The sequence below is a fragment of the Microcebus murinus genome, unplaced genomic scaffold, assembly GCF_040939455.1.
Source record: "Microcebus murinus isolate Inina unplaced genomic scaffold, M.murinus_Inina_mat1.0 scaf003_hap2_Mmur4.0, whole genome shotgun sequence".
NCBI lineage: Eukaryota > Metazoa > Chordata > Mammalia > Primates > Cheirogaleidae > Microcebus > Microcebus murinus.
The window spans coordinates 1385013-1392348 of NW_027438949.1; positions in this window are offsets into that span (position 1 = coordinate 1385013).

Sequence of the window (7336 nt, forward strand, 5' to 3'; positions counted from 1 at the left end):
AAAGATGGAAAGCATACAAATCCATTTTATGAGGTAATTATAATCCTGATATCAAAATTGAGTAAGACAGCACAGTGAAAGCACTGTGTAGATCAATCTTTCTCATGAACAAAAACACGGAGATTAAATCATATCCATGAGGGTATTGCTAGAATCCCCTGTCATGCCCAACTATGGTTTTCTTCAAGAATGTAATAATAAATCAATATTAACAGCGTTATTAATATAATTATCTCCATTACTGGTTAAAGGGGAAACATAAATATACTATTTCAACTGATGCAAGAAACGCATTTGATAAAATTCAACATCTATTCATGCCATCCTTGCCAATGGACTTGTAATGGACTCATCCTGATCGATGTGAGGCAAGAGTATAAATATTGTAAGGGAAAAGACTATAATTATTCAGATATGTTATGCTTATTTCCTGAAGAATCTAAAAGAAGTACCTGACAAATCCTTAGAGCCCATCTAAGAGGTTTTCACAAGCTCTATCTTCTCAGCAATGATTGATTAACAAACATAATATTTTTTAAAAGAACTCCTAATCCGCAAATCATTGCAAACTATAAAATGCTTTGTACTAAAACGTGTTAAATTGCATATGACTGATGTGAAGGAAAATATAAAAACTCACTGCAGGTCATGAACGCAGCCTGAGTAAATGATAAGATATATCATGTTTTTGGAAAGAAAGACTCAACTTTGAAAGATGTCCATTCTCTTTGAAATTAATCTGTAACTCCAATGCAATCCCAATAACAATCCCAAGAGGATTTCAATGAAAACCAACAAGCTGATTCTTAAATCTAATTGGAAGAGAAATGTACAAATTGGCCAAAAAACTGTAATCACTTCGGTACCAGCGTCGACTGTAGTCGACAGCCACAGATGAATGTGCACAGTGACTTTAGCCAACAGCCGTGATATGACTTTTCTAATTTTTCATTTATCAAAATAAAATTGTGAACATTTAAACATAATGTAATGAAAACATATGTGTATATGTTACCTATTCTGATTTACATTACAAGTAAAGCTGCCTGTAAAGTAAAACAAGCTTTCAGTGCTTTAAAGCTTTCGTCACCACACAAGAGCAAAACGGACTCGTCATCAATGCACAGCACAAACTATCGTGCGGACTATGAGTGCTGGCTGTGGGCAAGGTTTCACAGCCAGTGAGTGCGGTACCGAAGGGTTAAAAAAGAACTTACTAGACATCAAAACATATTATAAAGCTAAAGTAGTTAAAACAGTAGACTATTAAAGCAAGAATCAGTATGTTAATTGTTAACACAGCAGAAATTCCAGAAACATACCCATGAAAATTTGGCTATTTAGTATTCATTCATTCATTCAGTTGACAAATACTCATTGTCTCTGATGTGCCAGACATTATTTTAAGGGTGAATAAAACAAAGCCTCTGCCTTCATGGAAGCACAGAGCTTACATTTTACATGAAGAACTGGCATTTCAAATAATCGAGGAAAGGGCAGTGGTGGGACAATTGGCTATCCATGTAAGGAAAACAAATCATAGATTCTAACTAGATATCATAGATGAAAAAGTATTACTGAGTGGTTAAAAAAATCTCAATGAAAAAACTATTTAGAAAAGCTATACAAGCAAAATTATAAAAACAAGAATAGAGGAGCATATCTTTCTGGTCCTTAGATAAAGATGTTATTAGGCAAGGCAGAAAATGCAGACACCATAAAAGAAAACTCCAATACATCTGACGGCATAACAATGAAAAGTACAACTTCTGCATGACAATAAATGTACCATAAAGTAAGTTAAAGAAACAAGTGTGGAAGAAAGTTTTTGCAACATGTATAACAGATGAAGGGTTTACTATCAAGCGTATAAAAAGAACCGCAAGCCAATAGGGAAGAACATGGACAGGCAGTTCCCAGAAGAGTCCATTGGAATGGCCTGTAAATGTTTAAAAGGATGCTCAACCTGACTACACTAGTAATGAGGGAAAAATGCAAATGACAAGACAACAGTTAGCATTTCTGCCCATGGCTGTTGGCTAGAGTGGAGAAACAGGAACTCTTGTATGTACTTGGCACAAGCTCCTTTGGAGGGAAAGTTGACAGTATCTATTTTAAAAAATGCCTGTATCCTTTGAACCCAGTAAATACCCTGCTGGGTATCTTAGGGGGAGATGGCTCACTGCCCCCCACTGAGGGCTTCTCAGCTGGATTAAGCCTCCAGCCTCCCTTGGGGTAGGTGTGGTGCCCATGTGTAGCAGTTCACCAATGGAATGGAATGGAGCAGTGGGGATGTGTCGCACTTCTGCCTCACCTGCTTGGGAGGGAAAGCGCTTGTCCTGGACGGACCCCTTTCTTCCCCTCACACTTCAAAGGAGCCAGGGCACAGATGTGCCTGTGTGGAGGCTTGACCTGGTGGTGAAGGTGGTGCCCTGGAGCCGAGCTACTGGAGCAGGTACCCTGGACCACTGCAAAGCCACAGCTATTTACCAGCCGCCCATGACCAGGTTAGTACGGGTATGGAGAGGGAGTGTTTTGAAGCTTTTATAGCAACTCAGTATTGCCACAACATCGTTATTGCGTGTTACAAAAATTTTGTTCCACAATGGGTTGGGAGGAAGTAAACTGGTCTTTTCACCATAGATGATTTGAGAAGCGTTGCCCTAGAGGAGAAAGGAGAGACCTGATGCAAGGAGCTGGGGTCCCTGAGTGTCATAGAGCAGAGCTGCCCCATTACCCTGGACTGCTTGGCTCAGACTGATCAGATACGATCTTCATCTTTGAAGGTCTCTTTGCTGACACCTTCTAGCGGCACCCTACCTAACTCAACACCTGTCCTACAGCTCACACCTGTGTGCAGGAGATGGGGCAAGGCTGCCCATGCAGCATTGTTTTCAACAGCAAAACCTGGAAAAGACCAAGAAAGGGAAAGGTCAAGTAGATGTTGCTACATCCATGCTATGAAATACTGAGCTGTAGTTAAGAACATTCTCCCAGGCATGCTCACTTATGGCAAGAAAGTAACTTGCAGAATGAACAGATGGTATGATAAACTCTATTGTATATGTGCATGTCTGATGTACATATACAGCAAAATGCAGGATGGATCCCCTTGGAAAGGCAGGCATTGGGAGGGGCCAGAGAATGGTTAAAGGGGGCTTTTATTTTATCCATATTTGTTTAATATTTTTAAATGAGATTATATTCATGTTTTGTTTGTGTAATTAAGAATAAATTTAAAAGAAAATAAAATAGACAATGCTCATACATTTTCAGTAATAATACAAAACAGAATGACAATTTTACTCAATGGCTTGGTATAACAGCATTCACAGCATTAAATAAAGGAACTTTATGTATAGAGTTTAGTTTTTAGTTGTTTGACTCCATTTAGGTTATGAGGATTTTCAGAAAATGTCCCCTGGGGAATTCTCATCTCACAAGAAAGCAAGCAAGCAGACCCTCCAGGACAAAAAGCCGAAAAGTTGTGTACAATTGTGTCTTTGATAAATTGTCTCTGATTGCAAAATTAAAAAGAATATGAAAATGTAGAGAAAAAAATAAAGCATAAGAGGAAAATGAGATTCTCAAACACATTTTTATCCCAAGAAACTTCAAAACACTTTATAAAATGCTTTAGAAAAACAACTGCTGAAAATCTTGAAATCTTGGCCAGGTGTTCTGGCTCATGATTGTAATCCCAGCACTTTGGGAGGTTGAAGAGTGAGGATCATTTGAAGCCAAGAGTTTGAGACCAGCCTGGGCAACATGGCAAGACCCTGTCTCTACAAAAAATAAAAAAAATAAAAGGGCATGGTGGTGCGCACCTGCAGTCCCAGCTACTTGGGAGGCTGAGGCAGGAGGATCACTTAAGCCTCAGAGTTGGAGCTTGCAGTGAACTATGATCATGCCACTGTACTCCAGCCTGGGCAACAGAGAAAGACCCTGTCTCAAAAAATAAAAAAGGAAGTCTTGTCGCAATGACTGCTATAGACACCAACAGTTTTTAGTAGTTAAAGGCAAAGGGTTTTTGAGATATGACCAAACAGTTAATCCTAGGTACAAAGTTTGTTCTGGAAAACATGCCACTGAAAACTTCCTTTTGAAATCTAGTTGGCTGCTAGAAACGCATCAGGTATCCTGCAGTGGTTGGTGTCCCCAGGAGCCAATTGTAGGCAACAGCACTGAGAGGCCCTGGTTCCCGCACTTTTCAGAAGTCCAACTCTGAAAGTCAGAGGATGAAAATGGATAAAATTATAGCAATGGTTATGTTTTGAGATAAATTTCAGAATTATTATTGAATCTTGGAGATTCATTCCCTGATGGTGAAATTTGGGCTGTGGCCTTGGCCATTTTGCACTGGCCAAATGTATCTTTGATGCCCTTCCAAAGTGGACTTGGTTCTGTGAGGCTTCTTAAGGTCAACAGCTCCCCAGCCTCCATCATTTGACCCTTCCCATTTGGCAGCTCCTAGCCTTGGGACCTTCTGACCCATGGCTGAGGCCTCACCCATCCCCAACCTCCAGGCACCTTGACCCCCAGATGCCAACTCTAACCAGAAGGCCAGCACCTCTGCCCCAGTGGCTGCCCACAGAGGCCTGGGAGGGGCCTGGGTTTGACCGGGTCTCCGCTCTCAGGGCTTTCCCAGGGCTCTGGCACCGTTGGTCCAGCCATCAGCCCCATGGGCGCTCTCTGCCATGGGCTCCCTGGGGCCCCCCACCTTCCAAGGGTCCTGGGCCGTGGCTCGCCCTGGCTGAGCCTCCCAGCATCTCCAGGTCTGTAAAGCTCGAGGGTGGGTGTGGGCAGAGGAGATGCCTGGGGAGCATGGGGAGGGGCAGTGGGGGGCACCCCCACCTGCACGTGCTGCGGGATCCGCAGGGCGCACCAGTCCCCCAGCTCCGCATAACTGCTCGCCAGCTCCGCATCCGCCTCCCCGAGCTGCTCCACCAGGTTGAGCAGCATCATGGGCACTGCAATGGGCTCCACGGCCGGGGCCCCTGCCAGCTGGGGCCGGCCCAGCTCCAACGGGTCCTCCCGCACCCAGCAGACGATCTGATCCATCATCTCTACCGCTTCGCTCTAGGGGGTGGGGGCAGGAGAGGGGAGGCCCTTTCTGCCCAGGACTCCTGTGGCAGTATGGGAGGTCAAAGGTGAAGGAGATTTCTAGGGGGAGGGGAGACAGCCGTAGACACATGACAGTACAGCATGTTAAGTTGGGGGGGGGTGTTGCCAGAAGCCCCTGGGGCATGGGGGCTCTGGACTCTGCAGCATTTACAGCATGGAAGAAAGGGATGAACAGACTTAAACTTTCAGGGGGGAGCTGGCTTGTCCAAGAGGCTGGGGCAGAGGGGTGGACAGACAACTAGCAGCACAGTAGCCCAGAGAAACATAGCTCACAGCACGGGGCAGGGCTCCACTTTTGAAAGTGCTCAGGCCTTTCTTTCCTTGTACACAGTAGGGCCTGCTGGACAGTGTGGAGCTCTGGCGCTCAGGTGGGGACCAGCCCACTGGAGCTGCTTCCTAGCCCTGCCTTTCCCCGGTTGTTGGCAGGAGAGACCTCACCTTGGGTGCAGAGAGCGTCCCAGCTGCCCTGCCAGGTAGAACTGGGCTGGGCAGGGAGGCCAGTGAGGCCGCCGGAGGTGTGGACAGGGCAGGGATGTGGAGGTGCCCCAGAGGGACATAAAACAGAATCTGAGGATGAGGGAGAAGACTCACTTGCTAATATTGTGTGTGTGTGGTTTAGTGTTTTTAGTTGAAGTGTGAGCTGCATCTACTTAAGTGCCTGCATCCTGGGAGCAAGGCTTGGTGACTGTGCCTGTAGGGCTACATGTCTCTCTCTCTGGCATTCTGTCCTCGAGGGCAGGGACCTTTTCATTGCTTTTGCATCCCTGGGGCCTAGCACACAATAGGTGCTCAATACATGCTTCTTGAATAAAGGTCAAAGGGATGAGGGAGCAGAAGTTTTTCTGACCCGCCTTCCCTGGAAGAAATTAGGGGCCCTCTTTTATATTGTGCAGTCAGCTGTTGAGTGAAATGTATTTAGCACAAGACTCCTGTGTTGCTGTGAGATGGCCCGGGCTGGCATACGGAAGGTGCTGTGTCTGTTAAAGGAACTAGTAAGGTTGGACAAAGACACAGCTCTAGAAACTTCAGGAAAACGGGTTGGGAGACTTCGATGGGGGAGCTAAAATGCAGTGAGCATCAAAGCAGAAGCCCCCATTGATAGCTGAGCCGGGTGTCCTGGGGCAGAGGGGTGTGGTAGGGAACCTGGGCTAGAGGAATCAGGGGTGTCCCGCCACTGGTCCAGGAGATGGGGGTCTGGGGACCATGAACTCTCAGGCCAGCAAGACACTTCTAGGGGACCTCTGGATTTTTGAATGTTCCACCAAAGGGGAACAAGAGGAAGGTCTTATTTCCTCAGACGCCTTCTTGTTTGTTCTGCAAAGGGGAGCTACGGGGCCCCAGGAAGGCAGGGGCACTAGGAGAGGGACAAGAAGGAATATCCTCAAACCCCTACCAGAGGCCCACAGGACTGTCCCCTCTCTTTTGGGTACAGTGGTAACTGTCCAAACGGACCCATGCATAGCTGGGGCTTGCCAGAACAGAGCTTGCAGACATTTCCAGAATAGGTGGATTCTCGGTAACAAGCACATCGTGGTACTTTCCCAACAACTAACTGGCTTGCAAGCAGAGATGGCTGGGCTGGGGGTGGGGCAGACATGAGATCTGGGGATGGAGGGCTTGGGAGGCAGCTGCCCTGTCTAGTGGGTAAAGCAGCCTCCAGGGGTGCCAAGAGCTGCACCCCAGTGAGGAAGGGCTCTTCCTCTTGTGGGGCTCCCTGTCTGGGGTTACATCCCGGAGCCCTCTGTGTGTGTCCTTCAATGGCTGGGCTGCCTTGACAGCCTTTTTGGCATTTGAAGTGTCGGGAAACCAGGGGGCCTGCTCCTACCCCTGCCTTTTCTGAGGGAGTGGTCAGCAGAGGGAGGGCCAGCCACTGGCCACCAGGAGTACTGAGCCTGCTCCCAGCCCCACCCAGCTTAGAGAGGTGGGCTGATTCTCAAGACCCAGAAGCCATTTGTCACCCTATTTCTGGTCCCTCAAAGGAGCTCAGGGTCTGGCCATTTTTTCTCCTCCCATCTGGAATCTAGACTCAGGGGAGCTGTAGCTGAGGTGGTGGGAGAGTTCCAGGCACACCCGCCTAGCCCATCAGGGTACCTTCTCTACCCTTTAGGTGTGCAGCCAGCACTAGGCTAACCGAGCCCTGCAGGGACTGAGACAGCACATGGACCCCAGGAGGGGGCAATTCTCCAAGTGTAAGGAGAAGTGCAGAACTCCA